This window comes from Macaca mulatta, chromosome 2 (genome assembly GCF_049350105.2).
Source record: "Macaca mulatta isolate MMU2019108-1 chromosome 2, T2T-MMU8v2.0, whole genome shotgun sequence".
Classification (NCBI taxonomy): Eukaryota; Metazoa; Chordata; class Mammalia; order Primates; family Cercopithecidae; genus Macaca; species Macaca mulatta.
Window position 1 is genome coordinate 106,158,894 of NC_133407.1, and position 20,303 is coordinate 106,179,196.

A 20,303-nucleotide genomic window follows, 5' to 3' on the forward strand; every position below is an offset into this window, starting at 1 on the left:
TGTGCTCTCATGGCAACTGGCCAAAGAGACACCTCTCTGTGCAAAAGTAAAATTACTTCATTAAAAATCCTTTGTTCGAGTGTTCAATTTCCTTAAAATTGTAAGCATTATTCCTAACACCGACTTCTTTTTTTTTTTTTTTTGGAGACAGAGTCTCGCTCTGTTGCCCAGACTGGAATGCAGTGGTGCAACCTTGGCTCACTGCAGCCTCCACCTCCCAGGCTCAAGCGATTCTCATGTGAATAGCCAGGATTACAGGCATCTGCCACCTCATCCAGCTAATTTCTGTATCTTTAGTAGAGATGAGGTTTCACCATGTTGGCCAGACTGGTCTTGAACTCCTGACCTCAAGTGATCTGCCCACCTCAGCCTAGCAAAGTGCCGGGATTACAGGTGTGAGCCATCAGGCCAGGCTCTCATTTCCTCATTATTTTGAAACAAGGCACATACATTTTCTGTAGGGAAAAGAAAGATCAGACTGTTACTGTGTCTATGTAGAAAAGGAAGACATAAGAAACTCCATTTTGATCTGTACTAAGAAAAATTGTTTTGCCTTGAGATGCTGCTGTTAATCTGTAACTTTAGCCCCAACCCTGTGCTCACAGAAACATGTGCTGTATGGAATCAAGGTTTAAGGGATCTAGGGCTGTGCAGGATGTGCTTTGTTAACAATATATTCACAGGCAGTATGCTTGGTAAAAGTCATCGGCATTCTCCATTCTCGATTAACCAGGGACACAATGCACTGTGGAAAGCCACAGGAACTTCTGCCCAAGAAAGCCTGGGTATTGTTCAAGGTTTCCCCCACTGAGACAGCCTGAGATATGACCCCATGGTAAGGGAAAGACCCGACCGTCCCCCCAGCCCAACACCCGTAAAGGGTCTGTGCTGAGTAGGATTAGTAAAAGAGGAAGGCCTCCATCTCCTGCATGTCCCTGGGAACGGAATGTCTCAGTGTAAAACCCGATCGTACATTCGTTCTATTCTGAGATAGGAGAAAATCACCCAGTGGCTGGAGGCGAGGTATGTGGTGGCAATGCTGCTCTGTTACTCTTTGCTACACTGAGATGTTTGGGTAGAGAGAAGCATAAATCTGGCCGACATGCACATCCGGGCACAGTACCTTCCCTTGAACTTATTTGTGACACGGGTTCCTTTGCTCACATGTTTTCCTGCTGACCTCCCCATTATCACCCTGTTCTCCTGCCGCATTCCCCTTGCCAAGATAGTGAAAATAGTAATCAATAAATACTGAGGGAACTCAGAGACCGGGCCGGTGCAGGTCCTCTGTATGCTGAGCGCCAGTCCCCTGGGCCCACTGTTCTTTCTCTATACTTTGTCTCTGTGTCTTGTTTCTTTTCTTAGTCTCTTGTTCCTCCTGACGAGAAATAGCCGCAGGTGTGGAGGGGCTGGCCCCCTTCAATTTTCTTTCCCTCAGGGTTGTATATTGCATAATGGCCCTTGTTTGGCTAAGAGTATTGTAGTGGGACTGTATTTGTTGTGCCAAGCCCTTATTGAAACTAATGGGTTGGATACAATTTATTTCCTAGATAGTCATACCTTCTAATGTTGCTTTATGAGAGAGACAAAGTATAAATGTTTAGGAAAGGTTTAAAACAATGCATTCTAAATTTTTTTCTAAAGATTGAGTCTCAGTGTTAGATACTAAAGGGGCCTTAAAGCTCATGTAGTCCATTTCCTTTCTTTTAATGAAAATACAGTTTTTGAGAATGTAAATGGATGTTTTAGATGACACACTTACAGGCAGAATCTGAATAACTGTGCCTTCCTGAGAAGTAGCCCAGTGCTCTGTTTGCTTGGTTACCTCTCCAGGTCATGGAATCAGACCTCTTAGTATTCCATGCAGCTTAAAACTGAAAACCTTTAGTAAAAGTGGTTGGGCAATTTTCAGCTTTTTTTTTTTTTTGAGATGGAGTCTGACTCTGTTGCTCAGGCTAGAGTGCAGTGGCGTAATCTCAGCTGACTTCAACCTCTGCTTCCCAGGCTCAAGTGATCCTCTTGCCTCAGCCTCCTGAGTAGCTGGGACTACAGGCATGTGCCACAACATCCAGCTAATTTTTTTGTATTTTTAGTAGAGATGGGGTTTCACCTTTTTGGCCAAGCTGTTCTCAAACTTGTGACCTCAAGTGATCCACCCGCCTCGGCCTCCCAAAGTGCTGGGATTACAGGCATAAGCCACTATGCCCGGCCTTCTTTTGGTTCTAATCATATATGTGGTAAAGTGACTTATTTAGACAGTTATGTAATATGAACAATGCTATTAATGTTATTGAATTTTATTAAAATAAAGCTCCATAATTTATTTTATTTTATTTAGCATTAGGGCCTTTGGGACAAAATATGAATAATGAAAGCAAGATAATTTACAAATAAGAATTAGTCCAAGAGCTATAGTATGGCCTTGTTTTAGGTTTGATTTTGATCTGTTTTTAATTAAGTATGTTACAGTATCTAATATTAACTTAAAATCTTGGTTTAGTTTGCCCCACATCATCTATTCTAAAAACATATGTATTAGCCTGTTCTCGCAATGCTGGAAAGAACTACCTGAGACTGGGTAATTTATCAAGAAAAGAGGTTTAATTGACTCACAGTTCTGCAAGTTGTATAGGAAGCATGGCTAGGAAGGCCTCGGGAAACTTAACAATCATGGTGGAAGATGAAGGGGAAGCAAACCTGTCTTATATGCTGGGATCAGGAGAAAGCAAGTGAAGGAGGAAGTGCTACACACTTTTAAACAACCAGGTCTTGGCCGGGCGCGGTGGCTCAAGCCTGTAATCCCAGCACTTTGGGAGGCCGAGGCGGGCGGATCACAAGGTCAGGAGATCGAGACCACAGTGAAACCCCGTCTCTACTAAAAATACAAAAAATTAGCCGGGCGCGGTGGCGGGCGCCTGTAGTCCTAGCTACTCAGGAGGCTGAGGCAGGAGAATGGCCTAAACCCAGGAGGCGGAGCTTGCAGTGAGCCGAGATTGCGCCACTGCACTCCAGCCTGGGCAACAGCGTGAGACTCCGTCTCAAAAAAAAAAAAAAAAAAAAAAAAAACAACCAGGTCTTGTGAGAACTCACTATAAGAGAACAGCAAAGAGGAAGTCCACCCCTATGATCTAATCACCTGCCACCAGGCCCCTCCTCCAACACTGAGAATGACAATTTGACTTGAGATTTGGGTGGGACACAGACCCAAACCGTATCATAAAAATTCAAGAATTTATAATTTGGTACAATATGCCTTTATTATTTTCTGCACCAGGTACATACTTCACTGTTTCACAGCATAAAGACTGAAAACTGCCATATTTATTAGGAAATTGTATTTTGTTTTTCAAGCTCTGTTGAGGAATAGATGGAATTTGTTCCATAGTGAGCTGTTTTTAAGTTTTCGCAATATCATTAATGACCCCAGTCTCATTCTGGGAAACTTAAATTCTCCTTGTAAATTCTAAGACGTTCACACTTCACCCAAGCTTAATGTAATAATGAGAGACAACATATGTTTATGCCAAGGTATTTGAGTTTTGTTGCCTATTTGTGGGAGAAATTCTCTCTTTCTGATTAGTATGCAGAAACTAAAATCTTGGTGAATGATGGTGATAAATATCTGAAACATAATTAGACGATTCGGTCGATTTTTTGTGAAGATTATTCTGCTACACTTTATACCATGTTGCGTTACAAGAAAATGATAGTGACACACTTACATCTTTCATAATACAGACATCATAATTGGTAACAAATATGCAACATATATTATTCCATTCTTCGTACTGTGTGTCATTTTGAAGTATAATTGATGCAGAAGACTCAATACATTATTTGGGTTTTCAGGTATTAAACCAACCCACCTGTAATTTACAGAAAGAAAGGCAGCACAAAAAGTAGCTGCCAGCTTTGCTATTTTCCCCTCTTCAGAGAGCCTCTGTGACTTTTCATGCTGCAAGTAGCTGTCTACACATGATCGTATCTTCCATAGGAGAAACAGGCTTGTAAATTCAGATGTCTGTTTATGCTGAGGCCCAACTAAAAGCTGCATTACCTTGTTCTTGACATCCTTTTTAAAAAGTACTGTGTGATCTTTGTCAAACTTTGTTTAAAACAAAGGTTAAAGCTTTTGAGAAAATTGATAATGATTACCAGTGTTTTTATACCAGGTTTGGGAGTCACCATCAGCAGTTATTGAATATACACTTTGTGCGAAGTGCCTGTACTAGATTCTGAAGTTAAAGACTCAGTCCCTGCCCTGAAATAATTTATAATCTATTATAAGTATATATAAATATACTTTATTTATATTTAAATATAAATATTTAAATTTAAGGCAGAAGGAACAAGTATATATAAATAACAAAGACAGTTTATAAGTACTTGGAATGAAATTTCAGGTAGATACCAAAGTAAGTGGAGCAGTTTCAAAGGCTTCTTGGGACTGGGGCTTAAGTGGACCTTGAAGGATGACTAGAATGTAAATAAATTGGGAGGATATTTCAGAAACAGCAAACAGAGGGCAGAAGAATAGAGGCAGACTCTGGGATTGTAGCTGTGTCACAGAGGACAGCAAGTGTGAAAAGGCAAACATTTGTGACTAGAGCAGAGTCAAAGAGAATAATGAAAAGTGAGTCACTGTGGGGAGGGCCTTCCATGTTAATTAAAGAACCTGAACAATGTTCTGTTAGGTGCCCCCTGAAGACTTTGGAGCAGGATGCTGACAAGAGCGGAGTGCAGTTGAGGTTCTTGGGAGTGAAATAGAATGGATTAGAAAGGGAGTGTCAGCCTTAGCCAGAAAATTAAAAACTATTCAGTAATAACCCATTACATTCTGTGTATTGAGACCATTTTCCCCTTGGTCTTAAGAAGGTAGAGGTAGTTACATGCAGTAGTGTTATCTCTCTACTCCTTGACAAGGACTGTCACTTTGAGGTAGCAATATTCTTTAAAGACCAGTCCCCAGGGAGAATTGGCTAGGGGCCAGGCCATCACAAGATTCCATGTCAGAAAATTGCCTTAACAGGCTACTCATAATGTGTTCCAATTTAGTACCCTTTACACTGCAGAGTCATGGAATAGTACTTAAGCTGTTCATTTTAAACAAAAATAAACTTCCTGGACACATTAATTACGTGTTTCAAAGTTTTATTTAAAACTTGCCTAAAAGGTAGGAGCTTTTAAGTAAACAAAAAATTTTCTCTTGGCAAAAAGTAACCGGACTCTTCCTTGGTCTGCTCATTCAAATATTTCAGGTGTTTTATAAGAAACACTAATATTTTTCCAGAAGGATCAGCTGGCATCATATCTGACCATGTTCTGCTAAGGTGACAATTTTTCTTTCTCACACTTTATGCATTCCAGAACATTAATTCTCAAGGTAGGTACCTAGTTCATTCCTCGGCCCTTTAGGAAGAACAGTTCTATAATGAAAGCTCAAAACTCTCCAGAGGGAGAAAAGTTACAGCCACTTTTAATTTGGTATGAGTCAGGCTCCACAGGCTCTGGGGTTTGCTTTACTGTTTACTAGTTATGTGACACTGAGCAAGTTAATTAATCATCTTGTGCCTCTGTTTCTTCATTTGTACAATAATAGGTTTCTTCATTTGTACAATAATAATAATAGTGGGGCTCTGGGGAGTGTTAAATGATATGTAAAACCCCAACATTTTCTGGCATATAGTAAGTGTTATATGTATTAATTGTTATGATATTCTGTGGGGTTTTTTTTATGTGTTCCTGTAGATACTACTTAGCTAATCTATAAACACAATTGATAGTTTCATGTGTGTGTATGTGTGTGTGTGTGTACTTTGCATTTTAAAATGTCTTTTGGTTACTGAGGGTTTCCATAAAAATCATAAATACAAGATGCTCACCATCAATATGGTATATTTCAGCAAAGAAGAAGCTAGGAGCTAGAAGCCACCTTCGATCTCTTTAGTTTACATAGTGTCTTAACTTTTATATTGCTGGTTTCATCACCTGGTTCCCATTAGCAACCAAAGTGGCAGCAGGATTTGTGTGTTTATGTAGTGATTTTTTTTTTTTTTTGTGAACAAAAATATTATACTTTAAATATTTTAGTCTTGAATTGACTTTTCCACTGAGGAAACTCTGTGGAAAAGGTCAATGAACTGAGGCACTCAGTTCATTTTATTTTATTTTTTAAAGGCAGAGTCTTACTTTGTCACCCAGGCTGGAGTACAGTGTGCAATCTTGGCTCACTGAAACCTCTGCCTCCTGGGTTCAAGCGATTTTCATGCCTCAGCCTCCTGAGTAGCTGGAATTACAGGTGTTTGCCACTATACCTGGCTAAAATTTTTTCTATTTTTAGTAGAGACAGGGTTTCACCATGTTGCCCAGGCTGATCTCAAACTCCTGACCTCAGGTGATCTGCCCACCTCAGCCTCCCAAAGTGCTGGGATTACAGGTGTGAGCCACCATGCCTGTCTAGCACTCAGTATTTTTTATTGTTGTTGGGGACAGCAGGACACTTAACAAGTACTAATGAAAAAGTAATTTGGTAGAGTGGAAAAGGCACTGGCTTTGGGCCCCTAGATTGCTACCATGCATGAAGTCAAAAGACATGGCTTTGAATGACAGTTTAAATGCTTATGGACATTATGACCTTGAACACATTATTTAGCCTCACATTTTTCATTAACACAATGGGGATACTAGTAAGTATATGCCTTATAGGATAGCATTGTGTGATCTAAATGACCATACCTAAGACACCAAGAAGCGTGCTTGGGATGTAATAGAGCCTCAGTCCATGTTAGTTCCTCTCACCAAACCAGGCCCCTTCCTCTTGCTGCTATCTTCTTAAGCATTAACCAGCAATGCAACCTCAAGTAAGTCATTTTTCTTCTTTAGACCTTCAAGTTTCCTGACCCCTTCTCCAAATCAATTCTCTCATTTATTCTTGTTCAGCCTCAGTTTCCTCAAGCCCATATCTTACTTGACTCTTCTATCATATTTGATGTTATGAATCTTCCATTGACACCCTTCTTCTCATTCTCCTTCCAGTCTGGTCATTCTTTCTTAGTTATTGTTGCTGAATTTATTTCCTCTGTCCCTTAAATATTGGTGTGCTCTAGGGTTCTGTGCTCTCTTTCCTTCTTACTCTCTGCCCTTCTCTTAGAGTAATCTCATGTACTTTATGGTTTTTTATTCTCATCTGTATGCTGATGTTCTCGTCTCTCCTCTGTCTGCCACACTTCTTGCCTGTGTTCCAGAGCTATCTGTTCAACTGTGTGTTGGACATCTTCACTTTGGTATTTCACAGACTCCACATGTCCATAAGTGAGCCGAGTTAATCATCTCTCTCCTCCCCTCTCCTCTGCTCTCTACGTCTCTCTCCACACAAGGCTGCACTTTCTCCTAAATTCCCTGACGTGTTTGATGGAACAACTCTCCATCCCATTCACCAAACATGAAACCTGGGTCAATCCCTGATGCCACTCCCTCCTTTCTTCACATCCAGCCAGTGACATCGGAGCAGAGAACTGAATGACCAGGGGTCAGCCCTATGAAGATCTAGGGAAAGATCTACAGCAGACATGGGACTGAATTTTCATTTTCGTTGTGACGTGTTCTGAGCAAACTGGCCCAGAATTGGCTGCTTCCTACAAGCAGTAATGTTAAGAGGATCATTTACACAGGAAAGCGCTTAAACAGATCAAATAAGGAAAGACATTGGCATAATTTTTTTGAGATGGAATCTCGCTCTGTCGCCCAGACTGGAGTGCAGTGGCACAATCTTGGCTCACTGCAACCTCCATGTCTCGGGTTCAAGCAATTCTCCTGTCTCTGACTCCAGGGTAGCTGGGATTACAGGCAAGTGCCACCACACCCAGCTAATTTTTGTATTTTTAGTAGAGACGAGGTTTCAACATGTTGATCAGACTGGTCTCAAACTCCTCAGGTGATCTGCCCACGTTGGCCTCCCAAAGTGTTGAGATTATAGGCGTGAGCCGCCATAACCGGCCCATAGATTGTTTTTACTGACAACATTTTCAAAGAAAATGCTGTGAGGTTGTCACTAAAAAATGGATCTTGGATTTTTTGCAGCTCCTCAAATCTCTTTTTGTTCTTTCTGTTAGTTATTTGATGAGGTGTTGGTGGGGGAAATGGGGGGCAGGTGGGATGGTGGGCACAGAATTTTCCTGACTAAGCTGAAGCTCTCCTGCCTCTTTTACTTGTTCTGAAGACTTTTGATTTTGAGACTAACAATACAACTATCTCGGCTTAAAAGTCTATATAACTTTATCTTGCATATATTTTATTATTAAATATGTGTTTTAGTAGAGAATGAGTAGGAAGACTTTGGTCTTTTCAATATTCAGTTTTATGTGGGTTATATCCTGATTTTTAAAGTTAGAAACTCATAATTTTATGTAATTCTATGTAACTAAAAAGATTGATTTATTTTTATAATCTGTATTTGTATAAGTATGGGACTAGATTACACAAAACAGCATTGATCACTGGAACTAAGGGCTTTCTGTTTACCACAGGCAAACAGCTCTTTCTAGTAGAAAAGAGCTGGGCTCCCTCACTGTTTCCCAGCACATGGTATGATACTGAGTTCCATGATTATGCATGTACATTGGGTTACAAGCCCCCTGGCAGCAGAACCTCTATTGCATCCTTCTTTGTATTGCCAACAGGGCCTGTTGGTGACCTGCACACAGGAGCCCTCCAGTCAGTATTGATTGAATGACTCAAGGCTGCCTCCCTGCAAAGTTGAGGTAAGCAGTTGAGTTCAGTGATGCTGGCTGCATTTTCAGCTATGGGGCTGCAGTAGCTAGGCAGGGGCTGCAGGCCCTTATGGCTTTTTAGCCCTCCTGGTCACCCACCATTTACACAGTCTTCCTTTCAGAGCCCCCCGTTCTTGTCCTGCACTTCCTTAAATATTGATTGCCTCTCTGATTTCCCTCACTTTGTCTCTCCCAAAGATTTAGGGCTGTTTTTATGGTCTGCTAATTCTGTGAGAATGAGGTACCTTTTCTGGGAGGCACTGCCAAACTCAATGGCACTGCAAACAGGTTTTTATTGGCTCATCTCCAAGCACTCCAAGTCATTCTGCCCTCATACTGATTATGAGACACCATCTGTTTATCTTGATTGCATAATAAATTGAGTACTCATAAATGTAGTTGACATCTAAATTAGATCCAAATCACAGTAAGAACAGGATAATGGTCTCCTTTGCCAGAGATGGATGAACAATTACTTTTATAGCTCTGGGAGAAAAATGGGTTATGCAAACAGATACTTCACCCAAATTGGTTTCCTGAGTGACTCTCCATATGTTGATGTTTTTGCTCAGGGACAGGAACCTGCCTACCCTGTTTCAGGGAAAACTAGAAAAGAAACGTAGTCTGCTTTGGGAGGCTGAGGTGGGTGGATCACGAGGTCAGGAGATTGAGACCATCCTGGCTAACATGGTGAAACCCCGTCTCTACTAAAAATACAAAAAATTAGCCAGGTGTGGTGGCGGGCACTTGTAGTCCCAGCAACTTGGGAGGCTGAGGCAGGAGAATGGCATGAAACCAGGAGGCGGAGCTTGCAGTGAGCAGAGATCATGCTGCTGCACTCCAACCTGGGCGACAGAGCAAGACTTCGTCTCAAAACAAACAAACAAACAAACAAACAAACAAATATAATCTCCCCAACCCAAGTGAATCAATAGTCAAATGCTAGCCACCAATGTCCTTCTGTCACTCTGCTTTCTGAGGGCCAGAAGAGATTTTCAAAGACTAGAAGCACTAAAATAACAGTTTAAAAAAAAAAAAAAAAAGCTAGTAACCTTGGCCTGTTGCCTAGTATAATATAGCTGTTCAGAAGGAAATCACAAGGCAGTGGGACTGGGCTTAAGGTGCAGCTTGTGAATTCTCTAGGAATTGGGTGAGTTATTGCTTAAGGACAGTTCATCAATGGTTTTTTTTTTTTTTTTTTTTTTTTGAGATGAAGTCTCACACTGTCACCTGGGCTGAAGTGCAGCGGTACGATCTCAGCTCACTGCAACGTCTGTCTCCCAGGTTCAAGTGATTCTCTTGCCTCAGCCTCCTGAGTAGCTGGGATTACAGTTGCCTGCCACCGTGTCTGGCTAATTTTTAAAATTTTTCAGTAGACATAGGGTTTCACTATATTTGTCAGGCTGGTCTTGAATGCCTGACCTCGTGATCCACCCGCCTTGGCCCCCGAAAATGCTGGTGTTGGGATTACAGGCGTGAGTCACCACACCTGACCTCATCAATAGTTTTAAAAGACCTATTACCATTTCTGGCTAATTTGCTTTTACAGTTAATTCGGAATGCTTGTGATCCATGGGCTGTATTTAGTGAGTTGTCCCTGGCATCCCTTTTTCTTATATCCGTGTTCCACTAGAAGCAAGAAGAACCACATGCAGCCGCTCAGTCTGCAATACACCACCAGCACACAAACACAGGAGTCCTGTTTAGCTCATTTCCATTTCCTACATGCACTGCTGCAAACTTGACCTACACACTTGACATATGAAAGTGTCTCTGATCATTTAAACAACTCTACAAGTGTGTATTATTACCCCCATTTTATACAGGAGGAAACTGAGGTTCAGTGTGGTTAGGTAACTTGCTTGGGTTTCCATAGAGGCAGAGGTAGAATTTGAACCCAATACTGTTTAGCTCATGCTCTTTCTGGAACACTCTGTCTTTTCTTTTTGCTGCCTGTGCTCAGATTTCTCTCTCTCTCATATAATACACTTTTCTTTTTCTTTTTGAGACCGAGTCTCGCACTGTCACCCAGGCTGGAGTGCACTGGCACGATCTCAGCTCACTGCAAGCTCTGCCTCCTGGGTTCACGCCATTCTCCTGCCTCAGCCTCCCGAGTAGCTGGGACTACAGGTGCCTGCCATCATACCGGGCTAATTTTTTGTATTTTTAGTAGAGACGGGGTTTCACCATGTTGGCCAGGATGGTCTCGATCTCCTGACCTCGTGATCCACCTGCCTTGGCCTCCCAAAGTGCTGGGATTACAGGCATGAGTCACTGCGCCTGGCCAGAATATACTTTTCAATCTTCTGTTTCCCCTGTCAGAATCTTTATCAATCACAACTTTTGTTTTGAAATACATATGTGTACATATTTACAAACACATACAACTTAGGTTTATATCTGTATTTATTTATATGCATAGATTTTTAGATATTTATAGATAGAGACAGGTATAAATATAAATAAATAAATAAATAAATAAATAAATAAATAAATAAAATGTGGAAAGATATACTCCCTAAATGGTAATGGTGGCTTTATCTGAACAGTAGAATACTTTGTGATTTTCATTTCCATTTAAAAAAATATATATATGAAACTAAATTTATATTGTTGCTATAATCAGAAAACAATTTTTAAAACCTTTCACATCCTTTCAAATTCACACGTCACTACCTGAATATAATCTTTTCCTGGTCTCTAAATTAAAGCTGTCTGTCTCTCTTTTGAAACACACTGCCTTTTCCTAGTACTTGTATTTTCTTGAGTCACTTCTAGCATTTTGCTTTGTATTCTGTGTAGCTTCAATTTCCCAGGTCCCACCAACTCAGAGAGGGAAGAATCTAACAGGCACAGTTAAAAATAAAAACAGGCTGGATGCGGTGGCTCACGCCTGTAATCCCAGCACTTTGGGAGGCCAAGGTGGGTGGACCACTTGAGGTCAGGAGTTCGAGACCAGCCTGGCCAACATGGTGGAACCGTGTCTCTACTGAAATGCAAAAATTAGCCAGGCATGGTGGTACATGCCTGTAATCCCAGCCCAGCTACTTGGGAGGTGGAGGCAGGATTGTGCCACTGCACTCCAGCCTGGACGACAGAGCAAGGCTCCATCTCAAAACAAAACAAAACAAAAAACGAATAAAAACAGTAGCAGAATAATTGTTATTCCAGTCTGCCCCCCTCCCCAGTCATGAAAGCTAGAATCTTTCTGCTGTATCCACCAGATCTCAGGCTTGTGTCTCTTCTCCTCTCTGTAGTCTTGGCTGTGTGTCCACCACAACACTGTTCCTTTGATGTGAGTTAACCATTATGCTCACTCCAGTGTTTGTCTTTGCATGATGCTGTCCCCTTCCTTTCACTTGGTTCTAGGCTAAGCCCCATTGTTCCACCAGGCCCCACGTGGTCTAGGCTGTGCCTGCTCTCTTCACTTTGCTGAAGTGGCAGGACAGTCTTCTCCTACCCAGGTTGCACTTTTAAAAAGTTATCCCTTCCTCTTGTTTTCTTCATCTCTGATAAAGCCTAGCATGGAGTGACTTTTGTATTTGAATTTTTCCTTTTGTTTCTTACAGCATCCCCTCCCCTGCCACCTTGCCTAGGGGAATTTGTACTGAGCTTGGTCAGGAGTCAGAGTGATCTGTCTCAATACCTCCCTCTCCTCAATCAGGGGCTCCAGACAAAAGATGCTCAACTGCTTTCTCTCCTGTCTGGGAGATCAGGGTGTGACCTTCATTCTATAACTCATTTAAGTGTCTCTCTCCTGTGTAGCCTGTCAGCCTTCATGTCTCCAGTCATTCTCTTCCTAGACAGACTTGTTTGGGATGCTCAGAACTGGAAGTTTGGTGGCTTGCCCTGACATGTCCAATGCTCAATAGGCAAGCAGAACTTACCCTCTTTGGGCTGTCTGCACTGTGTGCTCTTCTAAGCCATGCCATCAACTTCTAAGAGCTTAAGAGGGGAGCTGAGCACCATTCAGCTTTGTATGCCCTGAGGGAACTAACACGGTTGCATAGGATGGCAAGAAACCTATACATTTTTGAGAAATGAATTAATAAAATTTATTGACTTTTGTGCTCTGCTTTTCTCCCTTAACATTATTGCAGGAAGCAATCAAATAAAGGTAATTAGTCCCAGTTTGTTCTACACTAAGTATATCACACCGTGATTCTGATTCCATAACTTAGATCTGAGTTTTAAAACACTGAAACAATCACAGTCATCCCTTGGTATCCACAGGGGATTGGCTTCACATCTGACCTCATGTGATAGTTTGCAGTCAAAACCCAGTCAAAACTTTGTTTTGTGCACAAAATTATTAAAAATAGTGTATGAAGTTAACTTCAGGCTATGTGTATGAGGTGTATATGAAACATAAATGTTGTGTTTAAATTTGGGTCTCATCCCATAGATATTATTTATATTTTGAAATATCTCAAAATCCAAGGAATTCTGAAATCCAAAACACTTCTGGTGCCAAGCATTGTGAATAAGGGATACTCAACCTATAATACCTAATATAATGTAAATACTATGTAAATAGTTCTTATACTGTATTTTTAAAAATTTGTATTTTTTTATTGCTGTATTGTTATTTTTAAATTGTTTTTCTAAAATATTTTCAGTCCTTTGTTGGTTGAATCCACGGATTTGAAGGGCTGACTATATACATAAAATTCAGCGTCTTAAATTATGCAATTTAATATAACCACAAAGTTGCATAATCATCACATTGTCTAAAATCAGAACATTTTTCATCATGCCAAACACACACATTAGTTGTCACTTCCATCTCCACACCTTTCCCCTGCCCCATGAATCTGTTTTGGGTATTTGCCTATTCTGGACATTTCATATAAAGGGAATCGTACAATATATGAACTTTTGTATCAGATTTCTTTTACATTGCATAATGTTTTCAAGGTTCATCCGTGTCATAGCATGTATTGATACTTTATTCCTTTTAAATGGCTGAATAATATTTCACTGCATGGATATACCACACTTTGTTTATCCATTCATCCGTTGGTAGACATTTGGGTTGTTTCCCATTTGGGGCCATCATGAATAATGTTGGGAACATTTGTGTATATGTGTTTTTCTAGGGACATATGATTTCAATTTTCTTGGCCTTATACCGGACCATATGTTTAAGTTCTTAAGGAATTATCAAAATTGTTTTCCAATGTGGCTGTGCCATTTTACATTCACAGCAGCAATGTATGAGGTTCCAGTTTCTCCATGTTTCTCTTTTTGAATTATAGCCATCCCAATGGATGTGAAGTAGAAAATCAATTGACCATGGATACCTGGCTTTATTTACGGACTCTCAGTTCTATTCGATTGATCTATATGACTGTTCTGATATCAGTACTACACAGTCTTGATTACTGTGACTTTGTAGTAAGTTTTGAAATAAGTGTGAGTCCAGCTTTGTTCTTTTTCTTTTTATTTTTTATTTTATTTTTTTTTTTTTGAGATGGAGTCTCACTCTGCCGCCCAGGCTGGAGTGCAGTGGCCGGATCTCAGCTCACTGCAAGCTCCGCCTCCCGGGTTCACGCCATTCTCCTGCCTCAGCCTCCCGAGTAGTTGGGACTACAGGCGCCCGCCACTGCGCCCGGCTAGTTTTTTGTATTTTTTAGTAGAGACGGGGTTTCACCGTGTTAGCCAGGATGGTGTCGATCTCCTGACCTCGTGATCCGCCCGTCTCGGCCTCCCAAAGTGCTGGGATTACAGGCTTGAGCCACCGCCCCGGCCGCTTTGTTCTTTTTCAAAGTTGTTTTGGCTATTCTGGGTTCCTTGCATTTCCATGCGAATTTTAAAATGTCTGTTTCTATAAAAAATGCAGTTGCAACTTTGATTGGGATTGTGTTGAATCTGTAGATCAATGAAGGGAGTATATCCCTCTTAACCTTTAGTCTTCCAGTCCGTGAACATGAAATGTATTTCCATTTGCTTAGGTCTTCTTTAATTTCTTTCCATGACGTTTTAGTTTTTAGTGTATAGGCCTTACACATCATTTGTTACATTTATTCATAGGTATTTTATTTTTTCTGATGTTATCATAGATATAATTGTTTTCTTTTTTTTTCTTTTTTCTTTTTTCTTTTTTTTTTTTTTTTTGAGACGGAGTCTTGCTTTGTAGCTCAGGCTGTAGTGCAGTGGCGCAATCTTGGCTCACTGCAAGCTCCGCCTCTCAGGTTCACGCCATTCTCCTGCCTCAGCCTCCCAAGTAACTGGGACTACAGGTGCCCGCCACTACGCCCGGCTAATATTTTGTTTTTTTTTTTTTTAGTAGAGACGGGGTTCCACCGTGTTAGCCAGATTGTTCTCGATCTCCTGACCTCATGATTCACCTGCCTCGGCCTCCCAGAGTGCTGGGATTACAGGCATGAGCCACCGGGCCCGGCCGATATAATTGTTTTCTTAATTTCTTTTTAGTATATAGAAATACAATTGCTTTATGTATATTGAACTTGTATCCTTAATGTTGCTGAGATAACTTAGCTCTGATTGTGTCTGTGTGTGTGTGTGTGCATGTGTGTGTGTATTTCTTAGGATTTTCTGTATACAAAATCATGTAATCTGCCAATAGAGAAAATTTCACTGCTTCCTTTCCAGTGCAAATGCTTTTTATTTCTTTTTCTTGCACAACTGCTCTCACTAGAAATGCCAGTACAATGTCAAATAAAAGTGGTGAAAGTGGGCATCTTTGTTTTGTTTGTGATCTGAGGTAGGGAGGGGGAAGCTTTTAGTCTTTTTACCATTAAGTGTGATGTTAGCGCTGGGTTGTTTTTTTTTTTTTAAATCAGGAAAGAGTGCTAAAGATTACCAAATGTTCCTTCTGCATCTGTTAAGATGATCATGTGTTTTTTGTCCTTTATTCTTTTCATATGGTGTCTTACATTATTTGAGTTTCAGATGTTGAATGGTTTAACCTTGCATGCCTGGCAAATAGCTTAACTGTCCATGGTGTATAACCCGTTATATCTGTAGTTGGATTTGGATTGTTAGTATATTGTTTAGGGAGTTGTGTGTGTCTGTGTATCTATATATTGTCCATAAGGGATATTGGTGTGTAGTTTTCTTGTGATGTCTTTGTTGGGTTTTTGTATCATAGTAATACTGGACTCATAGAATGAGTTGGGAAATGTTTCTTCCCCTTCTGCTTTTTGAAAGAGTTTGAGAGGATTAGTGGTAATTCTTTAAGCATTTGGTAGAATTTACCAGTGAAGTCATCTGGTCCTGGGCTTTTCTTTGTGGAACATTTTTGATTACTAATGAAATTCCTTTCTTTGTTATAGATCTATTCAGATTTTCTTTTTCCTCTTGAGAGAGTTTTGGTAGTTTACGTATTTCTAGAAATTTGTTCATATTAATTATCTAATTTATTGGCATACGGATGTTCATAGTATTTTCTTATAATCTTTTTTATTCTATAGTGATTCTTTTTTATTTCTGATTTTAGCAATTTGAGTCTTCTCCCTTTTTTCTTAGTCAATTAGCTAAAAGTTTGTCAGTTTTGCTGATGTTTTCCAAGAACAACCTTTGGTTTTGTTGATTTTCTCTATTGTATTCATATTCTCTCATTCGTTTCTACTTTAATATTTATTTTGTCTTTGTTTTTGCTTGCTTTCAGTTTAGTTTGCCCTTCTTGTTCCAGGGTCATAGGTGAAAAATTAGTTTACTGAATTGGGGTCTCTTTTAAATATATCTGTATTCACATTTCTTTCTAAGCATTGCTTTCACTGCGTCCCATAAGTTTAGTACATTTTATTTTTGTTTTCATTCATCTCAAAGTATTTTCTAATCTCCCTTGTGATTTCTTCTTTGACCCAATGGTTATTTAGGAGTGTGTTGTTTAATTTCCACATGGTTTTGAATTCCCCAAATTTTTCCTTCTGTTATTGATTGAATTTAATTCCATTATGGTTGGAGAAGATATTATATATGGTTTCAGTTCTTCTGAATGCATTGAGACTTGTTATATGGCCTAACATATTCTCTCTCCTGGAGAATGCTCCATGTGCACTTGAGAAGAATGTGTACTTTGCAATTGTTGGGTGGAGTGTCTTCCTTATATGAGTTTTAGGTATTCACTTTTCACCTGGTTAAACATTATTCATTCTTTGAGTCATAGGTCCATAGGACTTCTTGTGTCAAATATTTCTTAATCCGTCTCCATAAGTAAAATGTAGTTTCTTCATTTGAACTTCTATAATTCTGCCAACACCTATACCTGTATTATAACTTTTATTCCAGTTCAGTCTTTCTAAACTCTGATGTTGTGAGTTTCTTTGTGCAGAGCCATGTTGTAACTGTATCTCCATATCCCTGAAACCTTACTTCTAGCGGTAACTTTAAAGCATGTCATCGAAAGGCCAAGAGAATCTGCTAGTTATTGAACACTTCTTCAATCCAGAGCCATAAGCTACCTACAGTGGATTATGGATCAGGAGAAGCAAGGCAGTGCTCTCTGCCTCTGGGGAACCTACATTTTAGTTAAGAGATCTACAAGATACCAATGTAGGAAACCTTTAATACAAGATTTGACAAAGTGCCAAGATGAGAGCACTAGGGGATTGGACTTGTTCATTTTGTCTCTCTCCCCACGCATGGGAAAGAGGCTTGTGGAATTGTGAGGCTGGAACAGCCCTCAGGATTTCTGATTTCTAGCCATCATCCAGCCTGCACTTGGACACTGTCACCCACAGGGAGACGCCCCCACACTCCCATTTAGGACTTGATGATGGCTGTTTGCCAACTTTGGGCAGAGCAGGAAAAATGAATTGCCCTTTAGCTACCACACACCCTTCAGTCTTCTCCATAAAATAAACCATAAGCCTGCAAAATCATGTGTAAAGTCAACAGAGAAAGGAAAGAGCTGTAGTCATAAACTGTAATCCCAGGGGGATAGGTGAAAGAATGCTTGCATTATATATATCTTTTTTTCTTTTTTCTGTTTTGAGACAGAGTCTTGCTCTGTCACCCAGGCTGGAGTGCAGTGGTGCAATCTCTGTTCACTGCAACCTCTGCCTCCAGGATTCAAGCGATTCTTCTGCCTCAGCCTCCCAGGTAGCTGGGATTACAGGTGCCTGCCACCACACCCAGCTGATTTTTGTATTTTTTAGTAGATATGGGGTTTCACCATGTTGGCCAGGCCAGTCTTGAACTCCTGACCTCAGGTGATCCACCTGCTTTGGCCTCCCAAAGTGTTAGGATTACAGGCGTGAGCCACCACGCCTGGCCAGCTTGCATTATATTTTGATTTCAGATAAGCAAAGTCAGATCAAGTGACCATGAGAAGATCACTTCTTTCTTCTCCCTTCCTTCCTTCCACAATGCAGCCCCTAAAAGTGGCAACATCTTGTTTTAAGGGGAACCAAAAGGAATGTTTCTGAGACTTATTCTCCTAGTGCCTACCTGTCTGTGAATGTTCTGGGAAGGTCTGAGGGTGTGAGATTTGGAGATGTGGAGATTTGGAGAGGCGAATTCATCTCACATGCCAGTTAGACACTTTATTCTGTCTAATTCAGGACAAAGACTGATGATTTTGGAGGCTAATCAGGGGATTCTTTTCAAGAATACAGTGTGATGAACAAGGTTGTCAAGACAGACTGCAAACTCTTCTCTAGTAACCTCTGAAAATAGACTCATAATGTGAAGTACAATACCTGCAATTATGGTAGCACACATTAAATAAAACAGGAGGATAATACAAGAGCAGGCCCATAGTTGTATATATTAGTGGACTAAATGAGTGATATCTTTATTATGATCATCATGGTCACATTTATTGACAGTCAGTTTTGGGCAAAACACTCCTGGGAGAGGGGAACATCAAGCCATCTGAAATTGGAAGGAATTAAATAATTAGAAAAGAAACAGAGCAGGTGTCCTGGAATACAGTGGACTTGAACAGGGTGGAAGAATGGGCGATCTTTGGATGGAGAGAAGGGGAGAAGAAAATGAGGGTGAGTAAAAGGCCACAGAGGTTGGAATGTGTAAGGCATACATTTTATCAATGCAAAAATACCAGAAGGTGGAAAACCTGGACTTTGGTAGAGGCATGGCACAGGAAAATTGCTGTTCATGGGTCCACACAGATGTGTCAACTTCCAAACAATATTAGCTCACTAGGTGCAAATAAATTATCCACATTACTCTGTTCCAGGCAATAGCCCTTATTGACCTAGTGACAAAGGTAAACCATCTGACTCATCGGAAATTCTCTTCCCAAAGAGGTGAGGGGAGAAAATGGGAGTGGTAGGCCAGGAATAAGGGGCAATTCTGGTTGGCCCAGGGTGAGTCACTTTCCCTAATGTTCCTACCAGGAGATCAGGCCATGAACTCTTGGCTCTGCTGCTCATTCTTGTCACCTTGCCCCCATATTCTAGCTTCCTCGGGTCACTCATCCTATCACTTTTCCGATAGGGCCCTGGAGTTGTACCCTCTCTAATTTTATAGATAGGGACCCTGTGGCCTAGAGGGGATTGAGGCTTGCCCTTCTTCCTGTGGCACATAGATTTCACAGTTGGGACTAGGAGAGGGACCTCTTGACCATCAAACCCTTACATCTGCTCTCTGTCCTCTGCCATGTGACTTAACTCTTTCAGTCTTCACACCAGTTGAGAGGCAAATGAGACACAAAACAGGACATGGGAAGACTTGAAGGGGCTGTACCTGGACTGCAAAGGGCACCGGGGTACATGCGTAGAGGCAAGAAGAGTTTAGGGGCAGCAGGTCATCCTCCATGACCCTGTTCTCAAAAGAAAATCAGTCCCCATAATCCAGTTTCAAGTCTCATATTCTAAAACGTAAACTCTGAAGTAACAAGCATTGTGATTCTTTCATAGATGTCTAATATTTACCAAACAAATATTGGGACTTGTTTTCAAATTTTTGTCTTCAATACCCTCTTTCAAATACCCCTTATAACAGGGTTCATAATTTCTCTTCCTGAATGTTACGAGGTTTCATCTTTCCTTCCTAACTGTCCCAAGGCCTCTCTTCCTCTAGTGACCATGTGGCAATCATAGAGGGGGTCTTATATAGTTTTCCTGTATTAAAGGAAGTATGTCTAAGGAATTGGAGGGTGCTAGTCTTTAGCCTTTGATGGATAAGCATTTCTTATTAATTTAATTTAATTTTTTTTTTTTTTAGAGATGGGGGTTTCACCCTGTTGGTCAGCTTGGCCTTGAACTCCTGGCCTCAAGTGATCTCCCTGCCTTAGCCTCCCAGAGTGCTGGGATTACAGGCATGAGCCACCATGCCCAGCCTTTGATTGATAAACACTTCTTTCTTCTTCCTTCATTCTGCAATGCAACCCCTACAAGTGGCAAAATCTTGTTTTAAAATTTTGTCCATCCCCTCCCCTAGATTTAGCATAGTGAAGATATAGAGCAATAGTGACTCTGAGAGGAGAAGAGGTGTAGTGCAGGACACAAGAAGCTGCCAGCTGCTGAAATCCTGTAATATCTTTCTTTCAAGTCCCCCTCCCTGCCTTTGTCTCCTGGTGATGAGGTGTAAGTTCTGCCTTTT

General features: G+C 40.7%; 1 protein-coding gene across 1 annotated transcript in view; it reads left to right on the forward strand.

Moving 5' to 3' along the window:
- The window catches only part of ACKR2 (atypical chemokine receptor 2), a 58,509-nt gene that overhangs the window by 1,234 nt on the left and 36,972 nt on the right, over positions 1 to 20,303 (forward strand). The window contains exon 2 of the mRNA XM_077992259.1: positions 8,679 to 8,759. The gene's annotated coding sequence lies outside the window, so the exon portion shown is untranslated. The remainder of the gene's footprint in view (positions 1 to 8,678; positions 8,760 to 20,303) is intronic.